Here is an 18,003-nt window from a genome sequence, read left to right on the forward strand (position 1 = left end):
GCACTGAGGGGAAAGGTGGTGTGGAATAAGGGGGTGCTGATGGGAAAGGGGGGCATTGGTACAAAGAGGGGCACTGGTGGAATAAGTGGGACACTGGTAGGAAGGGGGGGGCACTGGTGGAATAAGTGGGACACTGGTAGGAAAGGGGGGGGGGCACTGGTGGAATAAGTGGGACACTGGTAGGAAGGGGGGGCACTGGTGGAATAAGGGGGGCACTAAGAAGAAGGGGTCACTGAGGGGAATAGGGGGGGACTGGTGGAGGAGGGGGGCACTAAGTGAAAGGGCGTCACTGGTGGAGTAAGGGGGCACTGAGGGGAAAGGTGGTGTGGAATAAGGGGGTGCTGATGGGAAAGGGGGGCATTGGTACAAAGAGGGGCACTGGTGGAATAAGTGGGACACTGGTAGGAAGGGGGGGGCACTGGTGGAATAAGTGGGACACTGGTAGGAAAGGGGGGGGGCACTGGTGGAATAAGTGGGACACTGGTAGGAAGGGGGGGCACTGGTGGAATAAGTGGGACACTGGTAGGAAGGGGGGGGCACTGGTGGAATAAGTGGGACACTGGTAGGAAGGGGGGGGGGCACTGGTGGAATAAGTGGGACACTGGTAGGAAAGGGGGGGGGGCACTGGATGAATAAGTGGGACACTGGTAGGAAGGGGGGGCACTGGTGGAATAAGGGGGGCACTAAGAAGAAGGGGTCACTGAGGGGAATAGGGGGGGACTGGTGGAGGAGGGGGGCACTAAGTGAAAGGGCGTCACTGGTGGAGTAAGGGGGCACTGAGGGGAAAGGTGGTGTGGAATAAGGGGGTGCTGATGGGAAAGGGGGGCATTGGTACAAAGAGGGGCACTGGTGGAATAAGTGGGACACTGGTAGGAAGGGGGGGGCACTGGTGGAATAAGTGGGACACTGGTAGGAAAGGGGGGGGGGCACTGGTGGAATAAGTGGGACACTGGTAGGAAGGGGGGGGCACTGGTGGAATAAGTGGGACACTGGTAGGAAGGGGGGGGGCACTGGTGGAATAAGTGGGACACTGGTAGGAAGGGGGGGGCACTGGTGGAATAAGTGGGACACTGGTAGGAAGGGGGGGGGCACTGGTGGAATAAGTGGGACACTGGTAGGAAGGGGGGGGGCACTGGTGGAATAAGTGGGACACTGGTAGGAAGGGGGGGGCACTGGTGGAATAAGTGGGACACTGGTAGGAAGGGGGGCACTGGTGGAATAAGGGGGGCACTAAGAAGAAGGGGTCACTGAGGGGAATAGGGGGGGACTGGTGGAGGAGGGGGGTACTAAGTGAAAGGGCGTCACTGGTGGAGGAAGGTGGCACTGAGGGGAAAGGAGGTCACTGGTGGAAGAAAGGGGGCACTGTGGGAGGGGGGCACTGGGGGTTAAGAAAGGGGGTCGCTGGTGGAGGGAGGGGGTCGCTGAGGGGAAAGTGGGGCACTGGTACAAAGAAAGGGGCACTGGTGGAATAAGTTGGAAACTGGTAGGAAGGGGGGGGGGGCACTAAGAAGGGGTCACTGAGGGGAAAGGGGGCATTGGTAGAATAAGGGGGGTGACTGGTGGAGGAGGCGGGCACTGAGGGGAAAATGGGTCCCTGGTGGGGGAAGGGGGGGGGGGCACTGAGGGAATGGGAGGTCACTGGTGGAAGGAGGGGACACTAAGGACAAAGGGGCACTGTTGGAGGAAGGGGGGCACTGAGAAGAAGGGGTTCACTGGTGGAGGGAAGGGGGTCACTGGTGGAGGGAAGGGGGTCACTGGTGGAGGGAAGGGGGTCACTGGTGGAGGGAAGGGGGTCACTGGTGGAGGGAAGGGGGTCACTGGTGGAAGAAGGGGGTCACTGGTGGAAGAAGGGGGTCACTGGTGGAGGGAAGGGGGTCACTGGTGGAGGGAAGGGGGTCACTGGTGGAAGAAGGGGGTCACTGGTGGAGGGAAGGGGGGTCACTGGTGGAGGAGAGGGGGGGCACTCCCAGAGGAAGCAATAGGAGGGGGAAAAACGAATGCCGACAGTGAAACCCAGAGAAGAAGAGGGGGACACTGACAGAGGAGGAGGAGGGGGGACATTGAGAGGAACCCAAGAGGAAGATGGACACTGATGGAAGGACCAAGATTAGGGGGACTGAGGGGAGGAGTACATTGAAAGAGACACCAAGAGGGGGACCCTGACAGAGGAACGTAGTGGACATCACGCCAGGAACCTAGAGGAGGGGCACCAAGAGACCGGAGAACCTAGAGAGGGGCTGAGGGTGGAAGCCATAGGCAGAGGGGCTGAGAGCGGAGGACACTACCAGAGGGTTACTAAGAGAAGAAGACATTTGGTGGAGACTGAGAGTTGGGGTCACCCTGGGTGGGAGACGGTTAGAAGAGTCTCCGGCTATTCGCCAGGGAAAGGAATCGGGAGAGAGGGTGCAGGGCAGGGTGTAAGGAGAGATGGGTGGGCACTGTACGGAAGGACTGAGAGAGAGAACATCATAGGGGCTGGTAGGACCCCCCTGTATGCCCCCCCCCCATGGGAGGTCCTTGCTATCCAGTGTGTTTTCTCTTCACCTCCAGCCTCCAACATCTCAGCCCAGAGAGTCAGGAGACCTGAGGAGCGGTGCCCATGGAGGAGACCATCTGTGCCAAACACCAAACCAGTACCCTGTGCCAAAGAGTAAGTAGCTCTTCCTAATACCTATTCTAAGTGTGCCGTAATGACTAGATACTTGGGAAGGAAAAATTCCATAGTGACCAGATATTTGGAGGGGGGTGGGGGGGAATGCAGTAATGACCAGTGTGCTGGACTACCTGGCAGCCCAGCCTGGGTGCTTCCACCAACATTCGGCAATCCTTCACTCTGGAACGCGGTATTATAGCGGAGCACCCAAGACTAGATGACACTAGCTTAGGCGCAAACTGGAACTCAATTAATTGTAAAATCACACAGAATACATACAATGCAAGATCAGATAAGATCACGTTATCCTAAACAATGCAAACTGTAAACCGTAATCTCATCAGTACATCTAATGAACGGCCAAGAGAGACACTAATATAATTAACAACTAGTCACTTAGACAAGCCTAGGTGACTCGGGTCCATGCTCACCCAGACAGTTCTGCCCCCAGTTCCCCGGAAAGAAGACCCAGGGCTGTCCAAATCTCATCAACTTCAACTTGTGTAATCTGTCCACAAGTCATCAGAAGATAAACCATGTCCCAGAAGTCTGAAAAAGTGGAATTCATTTATCTTCATAGATCTCTTGAGGGATATTGTTGATGATCATTTCTGTCCCAAGTGAAGGAGCTTCTCCATCCCAGTCTGCAGGAGGCCCACCATATTCCCTCTCCAACCCAATCTGCAGGAGGTCCACCATATTCCCTCTCCATCCCAGTCTGCCGGAAGACCACCATATTCCCTCTCCATCCCAGTCTGCCGGAAGACCACCATATTCCCTCTCCAACCCAGTCTGCAGGAGGTCCACCATATTCCCTCTCCAACCCAGTCTGCAGGAGGTCCACCATATTCCCTCTCCAACCCAGTCTGCAGGAGGCCCACCATATTCCCTCTCCAACCCAGCCTGCAGGAGGGCCACCATATTCCCTCTCCAACCCAGCCTGCAGGAGGGCCACCATATTCCCTCTCCAACCCAGTCTGCAGGAGGGCCACCATATTCCCTCTCCAACCCAGTCTGCAGGAGGTCCACCATATTCCCTCTCCAACCCAGTCTGCAGGAGGCCCACCATATTCCCTCTCCAACCCAGTCTGCAGGAGGGCCACCATATTCCCTCTCCAACCCAGCCTGCAGGAGGGCCACCATATTCCCTCTCCAACCCAGCCTGCAGGAGGGCCACCATATTCCCTCTCCAACCCAGTCTGCAGGAGGGCCACCATATTCCCTCTCCAACCCAGTCTGCAGGAGGACCACCATATTCCCTCTCCAACCCAGTCTGCAGGAGTGCCACCATATTCCCTCTCCAACCCAGACTGCAGGAGGACCACCATATTCCCTCTCCAACCCAGTCTGCAGGAGGCCCACCATATTCCCTCTCCAACCCAGTCTGCAGGAGGACCACCATATTCCCTCTCCAACCCAGTCTGCAGGAGGTCCACCATATTCCCTCTCCAACCCAGTCTGCAGGAGGACCACCATATTCCCTCTCCAACCCAGTCTGCAGGGGGACCACCATATTCCCTCTCCAACCCAGTCTGCAGGAGGACCACCATATTCCCTCTCCAACCCAGTCTGCAGGAGTGCCACCATATTCCCTCTCCAACCCAGTCTGCAGGAGGCCCACCATATTCCCTCTCCAACCCAGTCTGCAGGAGGCCCACCATATTCCCTCCCCAACCCAGTCTGCAGGAGGACCACCATATTCCCTCTCCAACCCAGTCTGCAGGAGGCCCACCATATTCCCTCTCCAACCCAGTCTGCAGGAGGCCCACCATATTCCCTCTCCAACCCAGTCTGCAGGAGGGTCACCATATTCCCTCTCCAACCCAGTCTGCAGGAGGCCCACCATATTCCCTCTCCAACCCAGTCTGCAGGAGGCCCACCATATTCCCTCTCCAACCCAGTCTGCAGGAGGCCCACCATATTCCCTCCCCAATCCAGTCTGTAGGAGGGCCACCATATTCCCTCTCCAACCCAGTCTGCAGGAGGCCCACCATATTCCCTCTCCAACCCAGTCTGCAGGAGGTCCACCATATTCCCTCTCCAATCCAGTCTGTAGGAGGGCCACCATATTCCCTCTCCAACCCAGTCTGCAGGAGGGCCACCATATTCCCTCTCCAACCCAGTCTGCAGGAGGGCCACCATATTCCCTCTCCAACCCAGTCTGCAGGAGGGCCACCATATTCCCTCTCCAACCCAGTCTGCAGGAGGCCCACCATATTCCCTCTCCAACCCAGTCTGCAGGAGGTCCACCATATTCCCTCTCCAATCCAATCTGTAGGAGGGCCACCATATTCCCTCTCCAACCCAGTCTGCAGGAGGGCCACCATATTCCCTCTCCAACCCAGTCTGCAGGAGGGCCACCATATTCCCTCTCCAACCCAGTCTGTAGGAGGCCCACCATATTCCCTCTGACCATTACCCTGTACAAGATTTCACCTTTCCATCCGCTCCAGAGGGGAAGCTTTATTGTCTTTATTCAGAAAATGAATCCAAGCCTCGCTCTCAGCGCCCATCATGTTGTCCATCATTCGAGAATGATCTGCTCTCTTCATGGAATCAGAGGCTAAACTGAGCTCTTTTCCATCCTCTGACCAGAAGAAGCAAACAAAACCCCCGGGCTCCTCTATGGGCCATAATCAGTGGATAGGGAGCAAGCCCCCAGTCCTCTCCAAAAGCCCCTGTCCTGGTTGGGTCTGTCACAACCAGATACTTGGGGGGGCAACATGCTGTAATGACTATGTCGTTGTAATGACCAAATACTTGGGGAATGTGCTGTAACGACTGGATGCTGAAGGGGGGGGGGGCAACATGCTTTAATAACTAAATACTTTGGGGGGAGGGACAACATGCCTTAATGACTAGATACTTGGGGGGGAGGGGGTCACATGTTGTTGTAATGACCAGATACCTGGGGGGGGGGGGGGTGGAGCTGTGCCAATGTGCTGTAATGACTAGATACTTGGGGGGCAACATGCCTAATGACCAGATACTTGGCCTCGTGAATGCAGTGTGTTGAATCATAGTGAAAATTGGACAGTTGTGGTCACTTCCAGTAATGGAGTGCCGTCTCATGGTGTTGGCCTTGGGACTACATTGTGGGGAAGACTGGACAGTCATGGTAATGGAGTGACGTCTCATGGTGTTGGCGTTGGGACTGCAGTGTGGTGAAGATTGGACAGTCATGGTAATGGAGTGACGTCTCATGGTGTTGGCCTTGGGACTCCAGTGTGGTGAAGACTGGACAGTCATGGTGTTGGTCTTGGGACTCCAGTGTGGTGAAGACTGGACAGTCATGGTAATGGAATGACATCTCATGGTGTTGGCCTTGGGACTCCAGTGTGGTGAAGATTGGACAGTCATGGTAATGGAGTGACGTCTCATGGTGTTGGCCTTGGGACTCCAGTGTGGTGAAGACTGGACAGTCATGGTGTTGGTCTTGGGACTCCAGTGTGGTGAAGACTGGACAGTCATGGTAATGGAATGACGTCTCATGGTGTTGGCCTTGGGACTCCAGTGTGGTGAAGACTGGACAGTCATGGTGTTGGCCTTGGGACTCCAGTGTGTGGCATTGTGGTGAAGATAGGACAGTTGTGGTTAGTCTCAGGTTATGGAGTGCTGTCTCATGGTGTTGGCGTTGGGACTGCAGTGTGTGGCATTGTGGTGAAGATAGGACAGTTGTGGTTGGTCTCAGGTTATGGAGTGTTGTCTCATGGTTGGCCTTGGGACTACAGTGTGGTGAAGACTGGACAGTCATGGTAATGGAGTGACGTCTCATGGTGTTGGCCTTGGGACTCCAGTGTGGTGAAGACTGGACAGTCATGGTAATGGAGTGACGTCTCATGGTGTTGGCCTTGGGACTCCAGTGTGGTGAAGACTGGACAGTCATGGTAATGGAGTGACGTCTCATGGTGTTGGCCTTGGGACTCCAGTGTGGTGAAGACTGGACAGTCATGGTGTTGGCCTTGGGGCTCCAGTGTGGTGAAGACTGGACAGTCATGGTAATGGAGTGACGTCTCATGGTGTTGGCCTTGGGACTCCAGTGTGTGGCATTGTGGTGAAGATAGGACCGTTGTGGTTGGTCTCAGGTTATGGAGTGTTGTCTCATGGTGTTGGCCTCGGGTCTCTGATGATGATGTGTATCAGTAGAGGGAAGTCGGGATCCTTTTGTTTTCATACACACAGGAACTGGATAAGCCGGTTTCTCTGTGTTTTATGGTTGACTTTTGTTCAGGGTTTTCCCTCACCTCAGCAGGCATATTTATCTTTTTTTGGCTCCCGGAAGGTAAATTAATTAAAGCTGAACTCTGAGCAGCTACAGAAATAAGCTGTGCTCCTCCTTTTTATACCTGACAGTTTATTTCTAACTGCAGCTAGTATGAGTACCTGACTCGTCCACAGCAGGATCTGGACTGAGGAGGACAATGTTTGGGTCGTAGGATGGTCTCTTGTACTGAGCATATACTGACTGGGGAGAGAGTGAAGGGGGGACTTTATCAATCTCCTGCTGCTTCTTTATTAACCAAACAGAATGGAGGTAAGTTCATGAACAAGCTGCACTGCAGTGAGGGATGTACAATGGATCAATTATGGACCCAGCTTGGACACTGGAGCCCCCCAAGACCCCCCCCCCCCCCCCCCCCCCCCTTTGCCCAACCTGTAACATTTTCCTATAATGTTGCTGAGATCTGAACTCTGTTGTTCACATTTTAATGGACTGAGCACTGCATAGATGAGCGACAAGTCCTTGCAACATTGTATCGGTTCTGTATATCAGTTCTCTCTCTGCAACATTGTATCGTTCTGTATATCAGTTCTCTCTCTGCAACATTGTATCGGTTCTGTATATCGGGTCACTCTCTGCAACATTGTATCGGTTCTGTATATCAGTTCTCTCTCTGTAACATTGTATCTGTTCTGTATATCGGTTCTCTCTCTGCAACATGGTATCGGTTCTGTATATCAGTTCTCTCTCTGCAATATTGTATCGGTTCTGTATATCGGTTCTGTATATCAGTTCTCTCTCTGCAATATTGTATCGGTTCTGTATATCGGTTCTGTATATCGGTTCTCTCTCTGCAACATTGTATCGGTTCTGTATATCGGTTCTGTATATCGGTTCTCTCTCTGCAACATTGTATCGGTTCTGTATATCGGTTCTCTCTCTGCAACATTGTATCGGTTCTGTATATCGGTTCTCTCTCTGCAACATTGTTTCGGTTCTGTATATCAGTTCTCTCTCTGCAACATTGTATCGGTTCTGTATATCAGTTCTCTCTCTGCAATATTGTATCGGTTCTGTATATCAGTTCTCTCTCTGCAATATTGTATTGGTTCTGTATATCAGTTCTCTCTCTGCAATATTGTATCGGTTCTGTATATCAGTTCTCTCTCTGCAATATTGTATCGGTTCTGTATATCAGTTCTCTCTCTGCAACATTGTATCGGTTCTGTATATCGGTTCTCTCTCTGCAATATTGTATCGGTTCTGTATATCAGTTCTCTCTCTGCAATATTGTATCGGTTCTGTATATCGGTTCTCTCTCTGCAATATTGTATCTGTTCTGTATATCGGTTCTCTCTCTGCAATATTGTATCGGTTCTGTATATCGGTTCTCTCTCTGCAATATTGTATCGGTTCTGTATATCGGTTCTCTCTCTGCAATATTGTATCGGTTCTGTATATCGGTTCTCTCTCTGCAATATTGTATCGGTTCTGTATATCGGGTCACTCTCTGCAACATTGTATCGGTTCTGTATATCAGTTCTCTCTCTGCAATATTGTATTGGTTCTGTATATCGGTTCTGTATATCAGTTCTCTCTCTGCAATATTGTATCGGTTCTGTGTATCGGTTCTGTATATCGGTTCTGTATATCGGTTCTGTATATCGGTTCTGTATATCGGTTCTGTATATCGGTTCTGTATATCGGTTCTGTATATCGGTTCTGTATATCTGTTCTGTATATCAGTTCTCTCTCTGCAACATTGTATCGGTTCTGTATATCAGTTCTCTCTCTGCAACATTGTATCGGTTCTGTATATCAGTTCTCTCTCTGCAACATTTGTATCGGTTCTGTATATCGGGTCACTCTCTGCAATATTGTATCGGTTCTGTATAGCGGTTCTCTCTCTGCAACATTGTATCGGTTCTGTATATCGGTTCTCTCTCTGCAACATTGTATCGGTTCTGTATATCAGTTCTCTCTCTGCAACATTGTATCGGTTCTGTATATCAGTTCTCTCTCTGCAATATTGTATCGGTTCTGTATAGCGGTTCTCTCTCTGCAACATTGTATCGGTTCTGTATAGCGGTTCTGCATATCGGGTCACTCTCTGCAACATTGTATCGGTTCTGTATATCAGTTCTCTCTCTGCAACATTGTATCGGTTCTGCATATCGGGTCACTCTCTGCAATATTGTATCGGTTCTGTATAGCGGTTCTCTCTCTGCAACATTGTATCGGTTCTGTATAGCGGTTCTCTCTCTGCAACATTGTATCGGTTCTGTATATCAGTTCTCTCTCTGCAACATTGTATCGGTTCTGTATATCGGGTCACTCTCTGCAATATTGTATCGGTTCTGTATAGCGGTTCTCTCTCTGCAACATTGTATCGGTTCTGTATATCGGGTCACTCTCTGCAATATTGTATCGGTTCTGTATATCGGTTCTCTCTCTGCAACATTGTTTCGGTTCTGTATATCAGTTCTCTCTCTGCAACATTGTATCGGTTCTGCATATCGGGTCACTCTCTGCAATATTGTATCGGTTCTGTATATCAGTTCTCTCTCTGCAATATTGTATCGGTTCTGTATAGCGGTTCTCTCTCTGCAACATTGTATCGGTTCTGTATAGCGGTTCTGTATATCGGGTCACTCTCTGCAACATTGTATCGGTTCTGTATAGTGGTTCTGTATATCAGTTCTCTCTCTGCAATATTGTATCGGTTCTGTATAGCGGTTCTCTCTCTGCAACATTGTATCGGTTCTGTATAGCGGTTCTCTCTCTGCAACATTGTATCGGTTCTGTATATCAGTTCTCTCTCTGCAACATTGTATCGGTTCTGTATATCGGGTCACTCTCTGCAATATTGTATCGGTTCTGTATAGCGGTTCTCTCTCTGCAACATTGTATCGGTTCTGTATAGCGGTTCTCTCTCTGCAACATTGTATCGGTTCTGTATATCAGTTCTCTCTCTGCAACATTGTATCGGTTCTGTATATCGGGTCACTCTCTGCAATATTGTATCGGTTCTGTATAGCGGTTCTCTCTCTGCAACATTGTATCGGTTCTGTATATCGGTTCTCTCTCTGCAACATTGTATCGGTTCTGTATATCGGTTCTCTCTCTGCAACATTGTTTCGGTTCTGTATATCAGTTCTCTCTCTGCAACATTGTATCGGTTCTGTATATCAGTTCTCTCTCTGCAACATTGTATCGGTTCTGTATATCAGTTCTCTCTCTGCAACATTGTATCGGTTCTGTATATCAGTTCTCTCTCTGCAATATTGTATCGGTTCTGTATAGCGGTTCTCTCTCTGCAACATTGTATCGGTTCTGTATAGCGGTTCTCTCTCTGCAACATTGTATCGGTTCTGTATATCAGTTCTCTCTCTGCAACATTGTATCGGTTCTGTATATCGGGTCACTCTCTGCAATATTGTATCGGTTCTGTATAGCGGTTCTCTCTCTGCAACATTGTATCGGTTCTGTATATCGGGTCACTCTCTGCAATATTGTATCGGTTCTGTATATCGGTTCTCTCTCTGCAACATTGTTTCGGTTCTGTATATCAGTTCTCTCTCTGCAACATTGTATCGGTTCTGCATATCGGGTCACTCTCTGCAATATTGTATCGGTTCTGTATAGCGGTTCTCTCTCTGCAACATTGTATCGGTTCTGTATAGCGGTTCTGTAATCGGGTCACTCTCTGCAACATTGTATCGGTTCTGTATATCAGTTCTCTCTCTGCAATATTGTATCGGTTCTGTATAGCGGTTCTCTCTCTGCAACATTGTATCGGTTCTGTATAGCGGTTCTGTATATCGGGTCACTCTCTGCAACATTGTATCGGTTCTGTATAGTGGTTCTGTATATCAGTTCTCTCTCTGCAATATTGTATCGGTTCTGTATAGCGGTTCTCTCTCTGCAACATTGTATCGGTTCTGTATAGCGGTTCTCTCTCTGCAACATTGTATCGGTTCTGTATATCAGTTCTCTCTCTGCAACATTGTATCGGTTCTGTATATCGGGTCACTCTCTGCAATATTGTATCGGTTCTGTATAGCGGTTCTCTCTCTGCAACATTGTATCGGTTCTGTATATCGGTTCTCTCTCTGCAACATTGTTTCGGTTCTGTATATCAGTTCTCTCTCTGCAACATTGTATCGGTTCTGTATATCAGTTCTCTCTCTGCAACATTGTATCGGTTCTGTATATCGGGTCACTCTCTGCAATATTGTATCGGTTCTGTATAGCGGTTCTCTCTCTGCAACATTGTATCGGTTCTGTATAGCGGTTCTCTCTCTGCAACATTGTATCGGTTCTGTATATCAGTTCTCTCTCTGCAACATTGTATCGGTTCTGTATATCGGGTCACTCTCTGCAATATTGTATCGGTTCTGTATAGCGGTTCTCTCTCTGCAACATTGTATCGGTTCTGTATATCGGTTCTCTCTCTGCAACATTGTATCGGTTCTGTATATCGGTTCTCTCTCTGCAACATTGTTTCGGTTCTGTATATCAGTTCTCTCTCTGCAACATTGTATCGGTTCTGTATATCAGTTCTCTCTCTGCAACATTGTATCGGTTCTGTATAGCGGTTCTCTCTCTGCAACATTGTATCGGTTCTGTATAGCGGTTCTCTCTCTGCAACATTGTATCGGTTCTGTATATCAGTTCTCTCTCTGCAACATTGTTTCGGTTCTGTATATCAGTTCTCTCTCTGCAACATTGTATCGGTTCTGTATATCAGTTCTCTCTCTGCAATATTGTATCGGTTCTGTATAGCGGTTCTCTCTCTGCAACATTGTATCGGTTCTGTATAGCGGTTCTCTCTCTGCAACATTGTATCGGTTCTGTATATCAGTTCTCTCTCTGCAACATTGTATCGGTTCTGTATATCGGGTCACTCTCTGCAATATTGTATCGGTTCTGTATAGCGGTTCTCTCTCTGCAACATTGTATCGGTTCTGTATATCGGTTCTCTCTCTGCAACATTGTATCGGTTCTGTATATCAGTTCTCTCTCTGCAATATTGTATCGGTTCTGTATAGCGGTTCTCTCTCTGCAACATTGTATCGGTTCTGTATAGCGGTTCTGTATATCGGGTCACTCTCTGCAACATTGTATCGGTTCTGTATAGCGGTTCTGTATATCAGTTCTCTCTCTGCAATATTGTATCGGTTCTGTATATCGGTTCTCTCTCTGCAACATTGTTTCGGTTCTGTATATCAGTTCTCTCTCTGCAACATTGTATCGGTTCTGTATATCAGTTCTCTCTCTGCAATATTGTATCGGTTCTGCATATCGGGTCACCGTCACTCTCTGCAATATTGTATCGGTTCTGCATATCGGGTCACTCTCTGCAATATTGTATCGGTTCTGTATAGCGGTTCTCTCTCTGCAACATTGTATCGGTTCTGTATATCGGGTCACTCTCTGCAATATTGTATCGGTTCTGTATAGCGGTTCTCTCTCTGCAACATTGTATCGGTTCTGTATATCGGGTCACTCTCTGCAACATTGTATCGGTTCTGTATAGCGGTTCTCTCTCTGCAACATTGTATCGGTTCTGTATATCGGTGTTTAGGCTATAGTGTTTAGGCTGTTGTCACATTCCTGGTTGGTGTGGAATTAATGAGAGGGCTTCCCTTGCACCTCTGGCCCAAACACCCCTGAAGTCAATTACAGAGAGTGCAAGGCACAAGGGGGCACGGGTGGCAATAGACCAGTTTTCCGAAGTCGGCTCCGGAAGGTGGTCAGCAGTGTAGTCCTCCAGCGGGGAGATGAGGGTCTTGGCAGAAACACAAGGACCCGTTGTGGAAGAGCAGGTCAGGTCCAGTAGCTGGCAGAATGCCGATACCTGCAGTAGGCAGGAGTGGTCTAGGATAAGGCTAGAAGAGAAGGAACTGGAGTAGAACCATCAAGGACAAGACCCTGCATAACGAGTCTGCACTCTGCAGGCTTCTGGACCCCAAAAAGATGGCCGCGGAGACCAATATCGGTAATATCGATCTATTTTGCGAACGATTTTCTTGAAAATGCTGACATCGGCCTGCAATAATCGGTCGATCCCTACTATATTTACAATTCTCTATAGGCGATGATTCTAAACCCTTTATTGGTTGCCTGTTACAGAGGAGATCTGGTGATGGAATTTATTGCTTTTGCTTTAACATTCGCGGCGATCCCTCACGTGTGCGGTACAATCACCGTTTACATATGTGGTCCAATGAATGCATTCGCATTTACGCATGAGCACGGGGGATGGGGGCATGTTATATATTTTTTATTATTAAATTTTTTTACACTTTTTTTTTTTTTTTTTTTTTTATCAACTTTATTGCTATCATAAGAGGAGAACAACCTGTGATAGCATGGACTGTGACAGGTCCTCATTATATAGATATCTTGGGTCTGTCTTTAGACCGCAGATCTCTCCTCCTGCCTTCCAAATCATCTGATCCAACTGAGAGATCGGTTTGATCGGATGCTTTCACCGTCCGGGAATGACTTCTAAACACCAAACCAAAACCAGAGGTGACAACATCTTCTGGTTTCATACACCATAGAGATGATCAGGGGTCGGACGTTCCTCCTTCACCTCTATGGTGTGCCGCCCCCAACTGACCATTTCTGTCCTGGGCTCCCCAGTGCTGTAGGGGATCCCATGAAGGCAACGCGGGGGGGGGGGGGGCGCCTGGCCTGGCCACCCATATAACGGACCCGATATACTGCCCCCAACAAGCTTGTACACAGCAGGTGGACTGTGGTGAGGTTCGGTGCGCAGCAGGAAGTTCTGGAAAGATCTACTGATAAGAAACATTCACACAGATCAACCATTGAGGCACAAACTCGGACATATGGAAAAGTATCTTCTGTCTACACCATAGGAATGGGAGGTATGTAGAAATGTCATTTAGATGCCTCATAATCGCCCTCAGCGCTGTTTGGTAATGAAGGACTTTCCTGTGTCTCATGCTTGTCGCTTGCTGACCGGTGATTACATTTAGGAGGATCAGCCTCTTAGAAAAAGCAAACAGTTTTTCACATAACTATACTTAAGAGAGCCTAATTTTTGGGAGAAATGTATGAAAAATTGATATGCGTGCCACAAACAAGGGCTCCGTGTTGTCAATGTCTGGAGGACAGCACTGTGCTACATCATACTTGGTGCTCATTGACCTGTAGATGTCCTCCAGGAGCAGTGCCCCATTCCTGATGCCATCCACAGGTCAATGAGCACCAAGTATGATGAAAAGCAGTGATGTCCTCTAGGAGCAGTGCCCCATTCCTGATGCCATCCACAGGTCAATGAGCAGCAATTATGATAAACACAGGGATGTCTTCTAGGAGCAGTGCCCCATTCCTGATGCCATCACTGTGTTTATCATACTTGGTGATTATTGATCTGTTGGTGGCATCAGGAGTGGGACCCTGCTCCTGGAGGCCATCACTGTGGTACATCATAATTGGTGCTCATTGACCTGTGGATGGCACCAGGAATGGGGCACTGCTCCTGGAAGACATCACTATGTTTATCATACTTGGTGTTTATTGACCTGTACGTGACATCAGGAATGGGGCACTGCTCCTGGAGGACATCACTGCTTTTCATCATACTTGGTGCTCATTGACCTGTAGACGTCCTCCAGGAGCAGTGCCCCATTCCTGATGCCATCACTGTGTTTATCATACTTGGTGCTCATTGACCTGTAGACGTCCTCCAGGAGCAGTGCCCCATTCCTGATGCCATCACTGTGGTTATCATACTTGGTGCTCATTGACCTGTAGACGTCCTCCAGGAGCAGTGCCCCATTCCTGATGCCATCACTGTGGTTATCATACTTGGTGCTCATTGACCTGTAGATGTCCTCCAGGAGCAGTGCCCCATTCCTGATGCCATCACTGTGTTTATCATACTTGGTGCTCATTGACCTGTAGACGTCCTCCAGGAGCAGTGCCCCATTCCTGATGCCATCACTGTGTTTATCATACTTGGTGCTCATTGACCTGTAGACGTCCTCCAGGAGCAGCGCCCCATTCCTGATGCCATCACTGTGGTTATCATACTTGGTGCTCATTGACCTGTAGATGTCCTCCAGGAGCAGCGCCCCATTCCTGATGCCATCACTGTGGTTATCATACTTGGTGCTCATTGACCTGTAGATGTCCTCCAGGAGCAGTGCCCCATTCCTGATGCCATCACTGTGGTTATCATACTTGGTGCTCATTGACCTGTAGATGTCCTCCAGGAGCAGTGCCCCATTCCTGATGCCATCACTGTGGTTACCATACTTGGTGCTCATTGACCTGTAGACGTCCTCCAGGAGCAGTGCCCCATTCCTGATGCCATCACTGTGTTTATCATACTTGGTGCTCATTGACCTGTAGACGTCCTCCAGGAGCAGTGCCCCATTCCTGATGCCATCACTGGGGTTATCATACTTGGTGCTCATTGACCTGTAGATGTCCTCCAGGAGCAGTGCCCCATTCCTGATGCCATCACTGTGGTTATCATACTTGGTGCTCATTGACCTGTAGATGTCCTCCAGGAGCAGCGCCCCATTCCTGATGCCATCACTGTGGTTATCATACTTGGTGCTCATTGACCTGTAGATGTCCTCCAGGAGCAGTGCCCCATTCCTGATGCCATCACTGTGGTTATCATACTTGGTGCTCATTGACCTGTAGATGTCCTCCAGGAGCAGCGCCCCATTCCTGATGCCATCACTGGGGTTATCATACTTGGTGCTCATTGACCTGTAGATGTCCTCCAGGAGCAGTGCCCCATTCCTGATGCCATCACTGTGGTTATCATACTTGGTGCTCATTGACCTGTAGATGTCCTCCAGGAGCAGCGCCCCATTCCTGATGCCATCACTGTGGTTATCATACTTGGTGCTCATTGACCTGTAGATGGCATCAGGAATGGGGCACTGCTCCTGGAGGACATCACTGTGTTTATCATACTTGGTGCTCATTGACCTGTAGACGTCCTCCAGGAGCAGTGCCCCATTCCTGATGCCATCACTGTGGTTATCATACTTGGTGCTCATTGACCTGTAGATGTCCTCCAGGAGCAGTGCCCCATTCCTGATGCCATCACTGTGTTTATCATACTTGGTGCTCATTGATCTGTAGGTGACATCAGGAATGGGGCACTGCTCCTGGAGGACTTCGCTGTTTTCCATCATACTTGGTGCTCATTGACATGTAGAGCATTGCCGGCTCTATAAAAACACCAGGGTCATGTCTGCAGCTGCAAACAGGATCCTGGTAGAACCACTGAAACCCGTGGAACGTACGGATATACCCATTTGTAGGAAATAGTTAAAATAAATTTAGGCCTGAAGATTAGTTACCTCCCAAACATGATTTATTTTCTGAAACCAGAGACCCTGGAGATCCGTGTTCTGTAGATGTCGTTGGGAGTCCACGTTTATGTGAATGGATGACATAAGGACTTTCCTGTCCTCTACAACTCACCTTTTGTCTTGCTATGAGTAGCAATCACCGGCTCTATGAGTAGCAATCACCGGCTCTATGAGTAGCAATCACCGGCTCTATGAGTAGAAATCACCGGCTCTATGAGTAGCAATCACCGGCTCTGAGTAATCTTTAACTAAAGGGCTCTTCACAGTACGTAATGGAAGACCTTCATCAGTTGTTCGTTATGTTTGACATCCTTCCTCACTGTATTCAGTTTTCTTGCATCATTTGAAGTTATCCACCTGGCCACCCTTATACCAGACCCGATATACCGCTCCCCAATGAGCTTGTACACAGCAGGCTGACTACCCGGCAGATGGCGAGGAGATGGCTGACCGCAGCAGGAAGTTCTGTTACTGGAAAGATCTACTGATAAACTTTCACACAGATAAACCATTGAGGCACAAACTCAGACATACGAAAAAAGTAGCCTTTATCTACACCATAGGAATGGGAGGCATGTAGAAATGCCATTAGTTGTCTCATATTCGCCCTCAGCGCTGTTTGGTTGTGAAGGACTTTCCTGTGTCTCTCATGCTTGTCGCTTGATAACCTGGTGATGACATTTAGGTTGGGGATCAGCCTCTTAGAAATTTTTTTTAAATAAAGCAATTTTACACAACTATACTTGGGGGGGGGGGGGAGCTAATTTTTGGGCTCAAATTATAAAAAATGTGCGTGCCCCAAACAAATGCTCAGTGTTGTCAACTTCTGGAGGACATCACTGTGCTACCTTATACTTGGTGCTCATTGACCAGGGGGTGGTATCAGGAATGGGATACTGCTCCCTCCTGGAGGACATCACTGTGTTACATCATACTTTGTGCCCATGGACCTGGAGATGGTATCAGTAATGGGGCGCTGCTCCTGGAGGACACCCCTGTGGTACATCATATTTTGTACCCATGGACCTGAGGATGGAATCGGAAATGGGGCACTGCTCCTGGAGGACATCACTGTGTGTTTATTATACTTGGCGCCCATTGAACTAGAGATAGTATCAGGAATGGGACGCTGCTCCTGGAGGATACCCCTGAATGAATGAATGAATGAAATACTTATATAGCGCACAATGCGAACTGAATCGCCTCTAGGCGCTGTGGCGAGCTTTGATCATCTGCTAAAAGAGGAAGGTCTTGAGTTTTTTCCTAAAAGCCAGGTGATTTTCTTCCAGGCGGATGTTGATTGGTAGAGTTTTCCATAGCCGAGGCCCTTGGACAGCGAATCTCCGATCACCCTTGGATTTATACCGGGCTTTGGGCACGAGGAGGAGGTTTTTGTTGGCTGATGGAAGACTGCGGTTTGGTGTGTAATGATTTATTTTCTCCATTAGGTATTGCGGAGCTTCTCTATGCATGCATTTGTGGGTGAGGCAAAGGGTTTTGAACGTGATCCGATTTTTTACGGTTAGCCAATGTAAGCTCCTCAGTGAAGGAGAGATGGATTCCCAGGGTTTTTTTCCTGTTATCAGCCTTGCCGCCGTGTTTTGGATCAGTTGTAATCGCGCAAGTTGATATTGTGGTAATCCTATGTAAAGCGAGTTTGCGTAGTCCAGTCGTGAATTAATGATTGTTCCAACTACCACTGCTTTGTCATTCTTTGGGATAAAAGGGATGAGTCTGCGAAGCATGCGCAGCAG

At 48.9% G+C, this 18,003-nt stretch overlaps 1 protein-coding gene across 1 annotated transcript in view; it reads left to right on the forward strand.

Annotated features, from left to right (window-relative positions):
• GBA2 (glucosylceramidase beta 2) overlaps window positions 1–18,003 on the forward strand; it is a gene marked incomplete in the record, with an annotated part of 106,283 nt that overhangs the window by 459 nt on the left and 87,821 nt on the right. The window contains 1 exon segment of the mRNA XM_077478229.1: window positions 2,551–2,650.

This window comes from Lithobates pipiens, unplaced genomic scaffold (assembly GCF_037356315.1).
Source record: "Lithobates pipiens isolate NorthernLeopardFrog02 unplaced genomic scaffold, aLitPip1_a1.2 Scaffold_13, whole genome shotgun sequence".
Taxonomy (NCBI): Eukaryota; Metazoa; Chordata; class Amphibia; order Anura; family Ranidae; genus Lithobates; species Lithobates pipiens.